We start from the raw sequence: 14,460 nt of genomic DNA on the forward strand, positions 1-14,460 counted from the left end.
GTTCCCTCTTTCGTCTAAACACGTGGGATCTCTGGCTAACACAAATCCCAAGGCAAATAGATCCATTCGGGCTTGCCATAAAGCATTTCTTGTCAGATTTGAAGGAAGCCAAAGTCTCACCATAGATTGATCGTGATCTTTGAGAAATTCGACTTGAGCGATATCAATTGAGGTTATGTCATGAAGCGCATCGATATCTTCACATATTGCTAGAATGCTTGATCGATTGAGTACATAGTCTGGGTATGGAGCCGGTCGACATTTGAGGATCAGTCTATGATGATTGTTCCATTTTTGTTTATTTATTGCCTTTGATCCAATACCACCCCTGGCACTATTCTCTTTCTGAATAGCCGGTTCCTGTCTTTTTCCAAATTCTTGCTGTTTGGTTAATATAAGATCTCGATCCACTTCTGTAGTAGATTTAATAGATGGAAGTAGTTGCTTGATATTCAAGTTAAAGTAACTTTCAATTGCTTTCGCTATTTGCGTGTCTATATTGGCTTCTTTTGGATGCTGTTTCTGACATATTTGAAGATGTTGTCTTTCACGGTTGCCTTGGAGATGATGACTATTGAACTTTTTAGTTATCTCCTGTTGAGTAAAAGACTCTTGAGAATGAGGATGGTTTCTTTCCTCATTTGATGTATCACGCTTTAAGTTGGCATTTTGGGTAGTGCTTGGTAACAACTGCTGCACCGCTTGGTGATACAAGGCAAGTTGAGACTGCTGAGTTGTTCGGACTTGTCGAATTGCTTGCGTGGCTTGATCTTGTTGTAGAGATTGAGACTTCACATTAGTTCCTTGAGTAGCTTGATCTTGTTGTAAAGATTGGGAATTTACATCAAGAGAACTTATAATGGGTGTTGGCACGGTTAGCCGATTATTTTTTGGCTGAAGTGTGCTTTTCATTGATTGTTGCAGCTCAAGGTAGTTCTTTATCGAATTCTCAATCTGAGATTTAATATCAGCCAGTATAGAAAAATTCTCTCCATCATGATTGACACTGTTCAATGCATCTCGTTTAGAGCAGCTACCCAAAAATGGGTCACCAACCATCTGTGTTGTCGACATTGGGTTGCAGGGGGTCAACGCCTGGGTGATGCTTACTTGTTTAGTTATTAGGGATTGAGCTTGAGCATCTTGAGTTGGAAGTTGAGCCGTCACTGGATCGATTTGCACATCTTTTTTCATTGTTTCATTGGACACTTCATTGTCTTCTATAGTGGTAATCAGTTGATTCAACGGTAGATAGTCTTTGACAATATTGTCAGAGATTTCAGATGGTAGCCCAATACTTTTACTTTTGGAATTTTTGGCGGGCTTGTTAGTTGGTATCCTTGAGTTGACTTTCATTTTCGGAATGAGCCGTTTAATGAGGTGTTTAATATTGACCCTTGAACGTATTGCCAGTCGCTCCTGGTTTTTAGTTTTTTTGCAATTTAAACCACAGTCTTTGGTTTTATCTTTAATTGAGTTTGTATTTTGAAATAAATTGTACATTGCTATGTTAGGAATCTCTGACGATTTCTTATCTTTTATGGCAGCAGTTGACTTACCATGGTTCGATTGCGTATACGCAATGGAGGGTGCGTCATCCCTTTGCTGGACAGGTATGCATACAGCATCCTGAATCTGGTCTTGCGATTGTTCTATCGCATTTTCAATAATCATGACAGATTTGTGTAAAGAATCTTGGAGAAGAACTTCTTTAATCACATGATTAATTTCCGGTAATTTGGAATAAGCCTTTTCTTTGAACGCAGCAGTCAAAATAGGTTTATTTGGACTCCTAGGCACAATGGCTGGATTAGTTGTTAAATTGTGCATCCATGTAACTAGTTGATCCAATTGCTTGGCTTGTGTTACTAATTTGGAGTCCAGAGATTCAAAGAGCTTCGTTAATGTGACTATTGTCATATGCATTGAGTTAAGGGTAATTTCCAACATATTGTATTGGGATAGTGGTTCCTGTATTGATCTTGCACATGGAGACTTTTTATTGTTAAAATGGGGAGACACTTTCCCTTCATTTGCTAATCCAGCTAAGGACATGTGTACCGTGTTTTCTGAATTGTCATATAAGCTTGGTGATTTGTACAGACTGTTATTCTGGTCCGAAAACATAGATGACAAAGCTATGGATGACAGTTCATCCAAAAGTAAGCTCGACCCTTCTTCTCTCTCTTCTAGGTCGATAGCAACCAACTTGGTTGAAATAACATTTTGTTCGTTATACTGGTAATCAGGATTCAAGCACGACCCTTGTTCACCATGCTGTGACTCCTTGTTCTTTGGTACTAATAGGGTGATCTTTTGTCTCTCATCTTTTAGACCCTCGGAGACTTTGTCAAGCTCTAAGTTATTAGGTGAGTTAGATGTTTTTTGTTTTCCATTGTCAGACTGAGCCTGATCTTCAATTAGAATAACTGGCACATCTAGTTGCCTTGGTTTTAAATATGCATCAAGTGACCCAGTTTTGCTAACTTTATATTTCTCGAGTTTATGTTGAGAACTGTGGACACTTGATAAATTGATCGTAATGTGTTCTGTCTCTGTTGATATTTGTTCCACAGCCGTTCTAAGTTGTGTGTCCGTTATGGAGGTGTCGTGAGTGACAGGGATGTTCTCCTTATTAAATTTCGCCAATGTGCAGAAGTCGCGGATATCTCCTTCGCCGGATTTCATATTGGCAGTGTCCAAGGATTGATTGCGCACCTTTCTCTTCAAAATATTGACTTTCGTGATGTTTTTAGGTGTAGATTTCAAAGTCAGAGACGTACTTGATGTTTTCAAGTTTGTGGACATTTTGGATCGCAAAAAATATCCACCGGTTTGCATCCAGCAGCCACACTCTTCAAGCACTTAGTATCAAATGGTATCAAATGGTTATGACATCAATGCCTTATTTTGAAGCTGTTTATTTATAGTTTTTTTTTTATTTTTATTTTTTTTATTTTTATTTTTATTTTTTTTAAAATTTATTTTTCCTCGTGTCGTCGCACGATCATTCCCAGATGCAGCCCCCATGTACACGAGTCACAGCCGTTCAAAGGGTCTTGCCCCGCAGTCACGGCAGGATCTCGAGATGGAGGATTGATGAGTTTACGTTGTGAATTGAGGCCGTTCAAAGGGGAACGCCCCGCAGTCGCGGCCGCAATTTCACTGAGGTTAGTAAGGAGCGCTAGGGCATGTGATTAGGATTATAGCGCCTGGATATGCAGTTAAGTCTTACCTGCAATGTATTGCAGACTACGAGCTCAGTCTCTCCACGTCCCACCGCTCCCCAAGCAACACGAACAACACACTCGCCGCACTCCGCAATGCTCCGCGTGTGTCCGGTGGTTTTGTAGTAAAGTCCGCCTCCAGGCAAATGGACAGGGTAAAGAGACTGGTCGCTGCAGCTCCTCTGACCAACAAACACGAACAACACACTCGCCGCACTCCGCGACGCTCCGTGTGTGTCCGGTGGTTTTGTAGTAAAGTCCGCCTCCAGGCAAATGGACAGGGTAAAGAGACTGGTCGCTGCAGCTCCTCTGACCAACAAACACGAACAACACACTCGCCGCACTCCGCGACGCTCCGCGTGTGTCCGGTGGTTTTGTAGTAAAGTCCGCCTCCAGGCAAATGGACAGGGTAAAGAGACTGGTCGCTGCAGCTCCTCTGACCAACAAACACGAACAACACACTCGCCGCACTCCGCGACGCTCCGCGTGTGTCCGGTGGTTTTGTAGTAAAGTCCGCCTCCAGGCAAATGGACAGGGTAAAGAGACTGGTCGCTGCAGCTCCTCTGACCAACAAACACGAACAACACACTCGCCGCACTCCGCGACGCTCCGCGTGTGTCCGGTGGTTTTGTAGTAAAGTCCGCCTCCAGGCAAATGGACAGGGTAAAGAGACTGGTCGCTGCAGCTCCTCTGACCAACAAACACGAACAACACACTCGCCGCACTCCGCGACGCTCCGCGTGTGTCCGGTGGTTTTGTAGTAAAGTCCGCCTCCAGGCAAATGGACAGGGTAAAGAGACTGGTCGCTGCAGCTCCTCTGACCAACAAACACGAACAAACACGAACAACACACTCGCCGCACTCCGCCACTATCACCTTTTTAAAAAAGAGTAGTTTTCAGCATTCAAGGGTTTATGTCAGTGGTAGAGGGTAGGAGTGCAGTTCAAGAAGTCCCTGTTTCATAACCATATACCCTCTTCAATAGATCCTGTTAAAATGTTTTTCAACCCAATGCACTGTAAGAAACAATAGGATATATCATCATTTCATATAAAAAACAATGAACAATTGGGTTTAACTATGCTCTTAGCACAAAATCAACAAACTGCAGTAGAGAAGCAGTTACGTTTTGCAGAATTTGTGTATTTGACAAAAGTTTTGTTTCCATGTTCCAAGATCTACATGTGATACGAAATATATGAATTCTTGCAATGGAAACCTCACTGTATTTTACCAAGGCAGATAAAGGACATCTTGTGTACCCCTTATAGTTATAAGGAGGGTTTGGTGGCTGAAAATGCATTGCTTTGATGGTGATTGCATGTTGCTTCCACTTTGTACATATTACTGAATTAATAAAAGTAAACATTTCAGAACGGGGGGTATAGTTCAGTGGTAGAACATTTGACTGCAGCTCAAGAGGTCCCTAGTTCAAATCTGGGTGCCCCCTTGTCCAAATGTTTTACCTGTAGAAATATTTTTTAAATTAAATAAATTGAAGAAAACATTTACAATCTTAGCATTTTATGTAATGAGCAATACATTTCTACATTTGAAATACTCCTGATCATCTCCTGAAACATAGGGTAAACACCATTAAGCTGTTTAGGATTTCCTCATATGATACAAGCTGTGTTTTACATTCACCCAAGTTCTACTGGTGATATTGTCAGTTTGAAATAGTCCAATTGAAGCGCATATGAATGTTATAAAACTGTGGTGGAAACCAATAATATGCCCTTAATGAAATGTATTAATTTGTACAGCTGACCAGAAGTGCACTGATGTCATTAATTATACAAGTTCCATTCAGTCACCCACTCTATCACCTTTTTAAAAAAGGGCAGTTTTCAGCATTCAAGGTTTAACTCAGTGGTAGAGGGTAGGAATGCAGTTCAAGAAGTCCCTGTTTCATAACCATATACCCTCTTCAACAGATCCTGTTAAAATGATTTTCAACCCAATGCACTGTAAGAAACAATAATATATATAATCATTTCATATACAAAACAATGAACAATTGGGTTTAACTATGCTCTTAGCACAAAATCAACAAACTGCACTAGAGAAGCAGTTACGTTTTTCAGAATTTGTGCATTTGACAAACTTTTTTTTCCATGTTCCAAGATCTACATGTGATACGAAATGTATGAATTCTTGCAATGGAAACCTCACTGTATTTTAGCAAGGCAGATAAAGGACATCCTTCGCACCCCATATACTTATAAGGAGGGTTTGGTGGCTGAAAATGCATTGCTTTGATGGTGATTGCATGTTGCTTGCACTTTGTACATATTACTGAATTAATAAAGGTGAACATTTTAGAACTGCGGGTATAGCTCAGTGCTAGAGCATTTGACGGCAGATCAAGAGGTTCCTAGGTCAAATCTGGGTGCCCCCTGGTCCAACTGTTGTACCTGTAGAAATATTTTTTTAATTAAATAAATTGAAGAAAACATATAAGCTTAGCATTTTATGTAATGAGCAACACATTTCTACATTTGAAATACTCCTGATCATCTCCTGAAACATAGGGTAAACACCAATAAGCTGTTTCGGATTTCTTCGTATGATACAAGCTGTGTATTACATTCACCCAAGTTCTACTGGTGATATTATCAGTTTGAAATAGTCCATTGGAAGCGCATATGAATGTTATAAAACTGTGGTGGAAACCAATAATATGCCCTTAATGAAATGTATTAATTTGTACAGCTGACCAGAAGTGCACTGATGTCATTAGTTATACAAGTTCCATTCAGTCACCCACTCTATCACCTTTTTAAAAAAGGGCAGTTTTCAGCATTCAAGGTTTAACTCAGTGGTAGAGGGTAGGAATGCAGTTCAAGAAGTCCCTGTTTCATAACCATATACCCTCTTCAGTAGATCCTGTTAAAAGGTTTTTCAACCCAATGCACTGTAAGAAACAATAAGATATATCATCATTTCATATACAAAACAATGAACAATTGGGTTTAACTATGCTCTTAGCACAAAATCAACCAACTGCAGTAGAGAAGCATTTACATTTTGCAGAATTTGTGCATTTGACAAAAGATTTTTTTTTCCATGTTCCAAGATCTATATGTGATACGAAATGTATGAATTCTTGCAATGGAAACCTCACTGTATTTTACCAAGGCAGATAAAGGACATCCTTCACACCCCATATACTTATAAGGAGGGTTTGGTAGCTGAAAATGCATTGCTTTGATGGTGATTGCATGTTGCTTGCACTTTGTACATATTACTGAATTAATAAAGGTGAACATTTTAGAACTGGGGGTAGAGCTCAGTAGAAGAGCATTTAACTGCAGATCAAGAGGTCCCTAGTTCAAATCTGGGTGCCCCCTGATCCAACTGTTGTACCTGTTGAAATATTTTTTTAATTAAAGAAAACATTTACAATCTTAGCATTTTATGTAATGAGCAACACATTTCTACATTTGAAATACTCCTGATCATCTCCTGAAACATAGGGTAAACACCATTAAGCTGTTTCGGATTTCTTCGTATGATACAAGCTGTGTATTACATTCACCCAAGTTCTACTGGTGATATTATCAGTTTGAAATAGTCCATTGGAAGCTCATATGAATGTTATAAAACTGTGGTGGAAACCAATAATATGCCCTTAATGAAATGTATTAATTTGTAGAGCTGACCAGAAGTGCACTGATGTCATTAGTTCTACAGGTTCCATACAGTCACCCACTCTATCACGTTTTTTAAAAAAGGGCAGTTTTCAGCATTCAAGGGTTTATGTCAGTGGTAGAGGGTAGGAGTGCAGTTCAAGAAGTCCCTGTTTCATAACCGTATACCCTCTTCAATAGATCCTGTTAAAAGGTTTTTCAAGCCAATGCACGGTAAGAAACAATAAGATATATCATCATTTCATATACAAAACAATGAACAATTGGGTTTAACTATGCTCTTAGCACAAAATCAACAACCTGCAGTAGAGAAGCATTTACGTTTTGCAGAATTTGTGCATTTGACAAAAGTTTTTTTTTCCATGTTGCAAGATTTACATGTGATACGAAATGTATGAATTCTTGCAATGGAAACCTCACTGTATTTTAGCAAGGCAGATAAAGGACATCCTTCGCACTCCATATACTTATAAGGAGGGTTTGGTGGCTGAAAATGCATTGCTTTGATGGTGATTGCATATTGCTTGCACTTTGTACATATTACTGAATTAATAAAGGTGAACATTTTAGAACTGCGGGTATAGCTCAGTGACAGAGCATTTGACGGCAGATCAAGAGGTTCCTAGGTCAAATCTGGGTGCCCCCTGGTCCAACTGTTGTACCTGTAGAAATATTTTTTTAATTAAATAAATCGAAGAAAACATACAAGCTTAGCATTTTATGTAATGAGCAACACATTTCTACATTTGAAATACTCCTGATCATCTCCTGAAACATAGGGTAAACACCATTAAGCTGTTTCGGATTTCTTCGTATGATACAAGCTGTGTATTACATTCACCCAAGTTCTACTGGTGACATTATCAGTTTGAAATAGTCCATTGGAAGCTCATATGAATGTTATAAAACTATGGTGGAAACCAATAATATGCCCTTAATGAAAAGTATTAATTTGTACAGCTGACCAGAAGTGCACTGATGTCATTAGTTCTACAAGTTCCATACAGTCACCCACTCTATCACTTTTTTTTAAAAAAGGGCAGTTTTCAGCATTCAAGGATTTATGTGAGTGGTAGAGGGTAGGAGTGCAGTTCAAGCAGTCCCTGTTTCATAACCATATGCCCTCTTCAATAGATCCTGTTAAAATGTTTTTCAACCCAATGCACTTTAAGAAACAATAAGATATATCATCATTTCATATACAAAACAATGAACAATTTGGTTTAACTATGCTCTTAGCACAAAATCAACAAACTGCACTAGATAAGCAGTTACGTTTTGCAGAATTTGTGCATTTGACAACAGTTTTTTTTTCCATGTTCCAAGATCTACATGTGATACGAAATGTATGAATTCTTGCACTGGAAACCTCACTGTATTTTACGAAGGCAGATAAAGGACATCTTTTGTACCCCATATACTTATAAGGAGGGTTTGGTGGCTGAAAATGCATTGCTTTGATGGTGATTGCATGTTGCTTGCACTTTGTACATATTACTAAATTAATAAAGGTGAACATTTCAGACCTGGGGGTATATCTCAGTGGTAGAGCATTTGACTGCTGATCAAAAGGTCCCCAGTTCAAATCTGGGTGCCCCCTTGTCCAACTGTTTTACCTGTAGAAATATTTTTTTAATTGAAATACTCCTGATCATCTCCTAAAACGTAGGGTAAACACCATGAAACTGTTTAGGATTTCTTCGTATGATACAAGCTGTGTTTTACATTCACCCAAGTTCTACTGGTGATATTATCAGTTTGAAATAGTCCATTGCAAGCTCATATGAATGTTATAAAACTGTGGCGGAAACCAATAATATGCCCTTAATGAAATGTATTAATTTGTACAGCTGCCCAGAAGTGCACTGATGTCATTAGTTCTACAAGTTTCATACAGTCATCCACTCTATCACTTTTTTTTTAAAAAGAGCAGTTTTCAGCATTCAAGGGTTTATGTCAGTGGTAGAGCGTAGGAGTGCAATTCAAGAAGTCCCTGTTTCATAACCATATACCCTCATCAATAGATCCTGTTAAAATGTTTTTCAACCCAATGCACTGTAAGAAACAATAGGATATATCATCATTTCATATAAAAAACAATGAACAATTGGGTTTAACTATGCTCTTAGCACAAAATCAACACACTGCTGTAGAGAAGCAGTTACGTTTTGCAGAATTTGTGCATTTGACAAACATTTTTTTCCATGTTCCAAGATCTACATGTGACACGAAATGTATGAATTCTTGAAATGGAAACCTCACTGTATTTTACCAAGGCAGATAAAGGGGACATCCTTCGCACCCCATATCCTTATAAGGAGGGTTTGGTGGCTGAAAATGCATTGCTTTGATGGTGATTGCATGTTGCTTGCATTTGTATTTGTTTATAATGCGCAGACCATCAGGCCCGGGGGCATCAGGGCGCAATTTGTACAGGGTTGCAAGAAAAGAACATACAGGGAGATAAATTACAAACAAGTATAACAATACAGCATAATAAACAAACTTAAAAATTACATATCTTACACATGGTACAGTGACCCTAGGCTCTGCAGAGGAAGTATCCCTGAGGTAGTTGGGAAAGGTAGCAGACCGGAAATTGTGCAGGGGAACTGGCGGGTTGGGTAAGTAGGACCGATGTCTGACAAAGCTATTGCTGGTCAAAGAGCCAAGATTTGGCTTTCTACATATTACTGAATTAATAAAGGTGAACATTTTAGAACTGCGGGTATAGCTTGGTGGTAGAGCATTTGACTGCAGATCAAGAGGTCCCTAGTTGAAATCTGGGTGTCCCCTGGTCCAACTGTTGTACCTGTAGAAATATTTTATTAATTAAATAAATTGAAGAAAACATACAATCTTAGCATTTTATGTAATGAGCAACACATTTCTACATTTGAAATACTCCTGATCATCTCCTGAAACATAGGGTAAAAACCATTAAGCTGTTTCGGATTTCTTCATATGATACAAGCTGTGTATTACATTAAGCCAAGTTCTACTGGTGATATTATCAGTTTGAAATAGTCCATTGGAAGCTCATATGAATGTTATGAAACTGTGGTGGAAACCAATAATATGCCCTTAATGAAATGTATTAATTTGTACAGCTGACCAGAAGTGCACTGATGTCATTAGTTCTACAAGTTCCATACAGTCACCCACTCTATCACTTTTTTAAAAAAGGGCAGTTTTCAGCATTCTAGGGTTTATGTGAGTGGTAGAGGGTAGGAGTGCAGTTCAAGAAGTCCCTGTTTCATAACCATATACCCTCTTCAATAGATCCTGTTAAAATGCTTTTCAACCCAATGCACTGTAAGAAACAATAAGATATATCATCATTTCTTATACAAAACAATGAACCATTGGGTTTAACTATGCTCTTAGCAAAAAATCAACAAACTGCAGTAGAGAAGCAGTTACGTTTTGCAGAATTTGTGCATTTGACAAAAGTTTTTTTTTCCATGTTCCAAGATCCACATGTGATACGAAATGTATGAATTACTGCACTGGAAACCTCACTGTATTTTACGAAGGCAGATAAAGGACATCTTTTGTACCCCTTATACTTATAAGGAGGGTTTGGTGGCTGAAAATGCATTGCTGTGATGGTGATTGCATGTTGCTTCCACTTTGTACATATTACTGAGTAAATAAAGGTGAACATTTCAGAGCTGGGGATATAGCTCAGTGGTAGAGCATTTGACTGCAGATTAAGAAGTCCCTAGTTCAAATCTGGGTGCCCCCTTGTCCAACTGTTGTACCTGTAGAAATATTTTTTTAATTAAATAAATTGAAGAAAACATACAATCTTAGCATTTTATGTAATGAGCAACACAGTTCTACATTTGAAATACTCCTGATCATCTCCGGAAACATAGGGTAAACACCATTAAGCTGTTTCGGATTTCTTCATATGATACAAGCTGTGTATCACATTCACCCAAGTTCTACTGGTGATATTATCAGTTTGAAATAGTCCATTGGAAGCGCATATGAATGTTATAAAACTGTGGTGGAAACCAATAATATGCCCTTAATGAAATGTATTAATTTGTACAGCTGACCAGAAGTGCACTGATGTCATTAGTTCTACAAGTTCCATGCAGTCACCCACTCTATCACCTTTTTAAAAAGAGCAGTTTTCAGCATTCAAGGGTTTATGTCAGTGGTAGAGGGTAGGAGTGCAGTTCAAGGAGTCACTGTTTCATAACCATATACCCTCTTCAATAGATCCTGTTAAAATGTTTTTCAACCCAATGCACTGTAAGAAACAATAGGATATATCATCATTTTATATATAAAACAATGAGCAATTGGGTTTAACTATGCTCTTAGCACAAAATCAACAAACTGCACTAGAGAAGCAGTTACGTTTTGCAGAATTTGTGCATTTGACAAAAGTTTTTTTTTCAATGTTCCAAGATCTACGTGTGATACGAAATATATGAATTATTGCAAAGGAAACCTCACTGTATTTTACCAAGACAGATTAAGGACATCTTTTGTACCCCTTATAGTTATAAGGAGGGTTTGGTGGCTGAAAATGCATTGCTTTGATGGTGATTGCATGTTGCTTCCACTTTGTACATATTACTGAATTAATATAGGTGGTCATTTCAGAATTGGGGGTATAGCTCTCTGGTAGAGCATTTGACTGCAGATCAAGAGGTCCCTAGTTCAAATCTGGGTGCCCCCTTGTCCAACTGTTTTACCTGTAGAAATATTTTTTAAATTGAAGAAAACATTTACAATCTTAGCATTTTATGTAATGAGCAACACATTTCTACATTTGAAATACTCCTGATCATATCTGGAAACATAGGGTAAACACCATTAAGCTGTTTCGGATTTCTGCAATGATACAAGCTGTGTATCACATTCACCCAAGTTCTACTGGTGATATTATCAGTTTGAAATAGTCCATTGGAAGCGCATATGAATGTTATAAAACTGTGGTGGAAACCAATAATATGCCCTTAATGAAATGTATTAATTTGTACAGCTGACCAGAAGTGCACTGATGTCATTAGTTCTACAAGTTCCATACAGTCACCCACTCTATCACCTTTTAAAAAAAGGGCAGTTTTCAGCATTCAAGGGTTTAACTCAGTTTTAGAGCGTAGGAATGCAGTTCAAGAAGTCCCTGTTTCATAACCATATACCCTCTTCAATAGCTCCTGTTAAAATGTTTTTCAACCCAATGCACTGTAAGAAACAATAGGATATATCATCATTTCATATAAAAAAGCAATGAACAATTGGGTTTACCTATGCTCTTAGCACAAAATCAACAAACTGCAGTAGAGAAGCAGTTACGTTTTGCAGAATGTGTGCATTTGACAAAAGTTTTTTTTCCATGTTCCAGATCTACATGTGAAACGAAATGTATGAATTCTTGCAATGGAAACCTCACTGTATTTTACCAAGGCAGATAAAGGACATCCTTCACACCCCATATACTTATAAGGAGAGTTTGGTGGCTGAAAATGCATTGCTTTGATGGTGATTGCATGTTGCTTCACTTTGTACATATTACTGAATTAATAAAAGTGAACATTTTAGAACTGGGGGTATAGCTCCGTGGTAAAGCATTTGACTGCAGATCAAGAGGTCCCTAGTTCAAATCTGGGTGCCCCCTGGTCCAACTGTTTTACCTGTAGAATTTTATTTTTAATTAAATAAATTAAAGAAAAAACATTTACAATCTTAGCATTTTATGTAATGAGCAACACATTTCTACATTTGAAATACTCCTGATCATCTCCGTAAACATAGGGTAAACACCATTAAGCTGTTTCGGATTTCTTCGTATGATACAAGCTGTGTATTACATTCACCCAAGTTCTACTGGTGACATTATCAGTTTGAAATAGTCCATTGGAAGCGCATATGAATGTTATAAAACTGTGGCGGAAACCAATAATATGCCCTTAATGAAATGTATTAATTTGTACAGCTGACCAGAAGTGCACTGATGTCATTAGTTCTACAAGTTCCATACAGTCACCCACTCTATCACCTTTTTAAAAAAGAGTAGTTTTCAGCATTCAAGGGTTTATGTCAGTGGTAGAGGGTAGGAGTGCAGTTCAAGAAGTCCCTGTTTCATAACCATATACCCTCTTCAATAGATCCTGTTAAAATATTTTTCAACCCAATGCACTGTAAGAAACAATAGGATATATCATCATTTCATATAAAAAACAATGAACAATTGGGTTTAACTATGCTCTTAGCACAAAATCAACAAACTGCAGTAGAGAAGCAGTTACGTTTTGCAGAATTTGTGTATTTGACAAAAGTTTTGTTTCCATGTTCCAAGATCTACATGTGATACGAAATGTATGAATTCTTGCAATGGAAACCTCACTGTATTTTACCAAGGCAGATAAAGGACATCTTGTGTACCCCTTATAGTTATAAGGAGGGTTTGGTGGCTGAAAATGCATTGCTTTGATGGTGATTGCATGTTGCTTCCACTTTGTACATATTACTGAATTAATAAAAGTAAACATTTCAGAACGGGGGGTATAGTTCAGTGGTAGAGCATTTGACTGCAGCTCAAGAGGTCCCTAGTTCAAATCTGGGTGCCCCCTTGTCCAAATGTTTTACCTGTAGAAATATTTTTTAAATTAAATAAATTGAAGAAAACATTTACAATCTTAGCATTTTATATAATGAGCAATACATTTCTACATTTGAAATACTCCTGATCATCTCCTGAAACATAGGGTAAACACCATTAAGCTGTTTAGGATTTCCTCATATGATACAAGCTGTGTATTACATTCACCCAAGTTCTACTGGTGATATTGTCAGTTTGAAATAGTCCAATTGAAGCGCATATGAATGTTATAAAACTGTGGTGGAAACCAATAATATGCCCTTAATGAAATGTATTAATTTGTACAGCTGACCAGAAGTGCACTGATGTCATTAGTTATACAAGTTCCATTCAGTCACCCACTCTATCACCTTTTTAAAAAAGGGCAGTTTTCAGCATTCAAGTGTTTAACTCAGTGGTAGAGGGTAGGAATGCAGTTCAAGAAGTCCCTGTTTCATAACCATATACCCTCTTCAACAGATCCTGTTAAAATGATTTTCAACCCAATGCACTGTAAGAAACAATAATATATATAATCATTTCATATACAAAACAATGAACAATTGGGTTTAACTATGCTCTTAGCACAAAATCAACAAACTGCACTAGAGAAGCAGTTACGTTTTTCAGAATTTGTGCATTTGACAAACTTTTTTTTCCATGTTCCAAGATCTACATGTGATACGAAATGTATGAATTCTTGCAATGGAAACCTCACTGTATTTTAGCAAGGCAGATAAAGGACATCCTTCGCACCCCATATACTTATAAGGAGGGTTTGGTGGCTGAAAATGCATTGCTTTGATGGTTATTGCATGTTGCTTGCACTTTGTACATATTACTGAATTAATAAAGGTGAACATTTTAGAACTGCGGGTATAGCTCAGTGCTAGAGCATTTGACGGCAGATCAAGAGGTTCCTAGGTCAAATCTGGGTGCCCCCTGGTCCAACTGTTGTACCTGTAGAAATATTTTT

The 14,460-nt window shown here is 38.0% G+C and overlaps 3 non-coding genes across 3 annotated transcripts; all 3 read left to right on the forward strand.

Annotated features, from left to right (window-relative positions):
* Positions 1-4,605: 4,605 nt before the first annotated feature.
* TRNAC-GCA (transfer RNA cysteine (anticodon GCA)) lies at positions 4,606-4,677 on the forward strand. Its single transcript has one exon. It is a non-coding gene; the product is annotated as a tRNA-Cys (tRNA).
* A 3,731-nt stretch (positions 4,678-8,408) lies between these two features.
* On the forward strand, positions 8,409-8,480 carry TRNAS-GCU (transfer RNA serine (anticodon GCU)). The gene has a single exon. It is a non-coding gene; the product is annotated as a tRNA-Ser (tRNA).
* Positions 8,481-13,404: 4,924 nt separating this feature from the next.
* Positions 13,405-13,476, forward strand: TRNAC-GCA (transfer RNA cysteine (anticodon GCA)). Its single transcript has one exon. It is a non-coding gene; the product is annotated as a tRNA-Cys (tRNA).
* Positions 13,477-14,460: the final 984 nt, after the last annotated feature.

The sequence above is a fragment of the Ambystoma mexicanum genome, unplaced genomic scaffold, assembly GCF_040938575.1.
Source record: "Ambystoma mexicanum isolate Mex_15411 unplaced genomic scaffold, UKY_AmexF1_1 Mex_scaf66, whole genome shotgun sequence".
Taxonomy (NCBI): Eukaryota; Metazoa; Chordata; class Amphibia; order Caudata; family Ambystomatidae; genus Ambystoma; species Ambystoma mexicanum.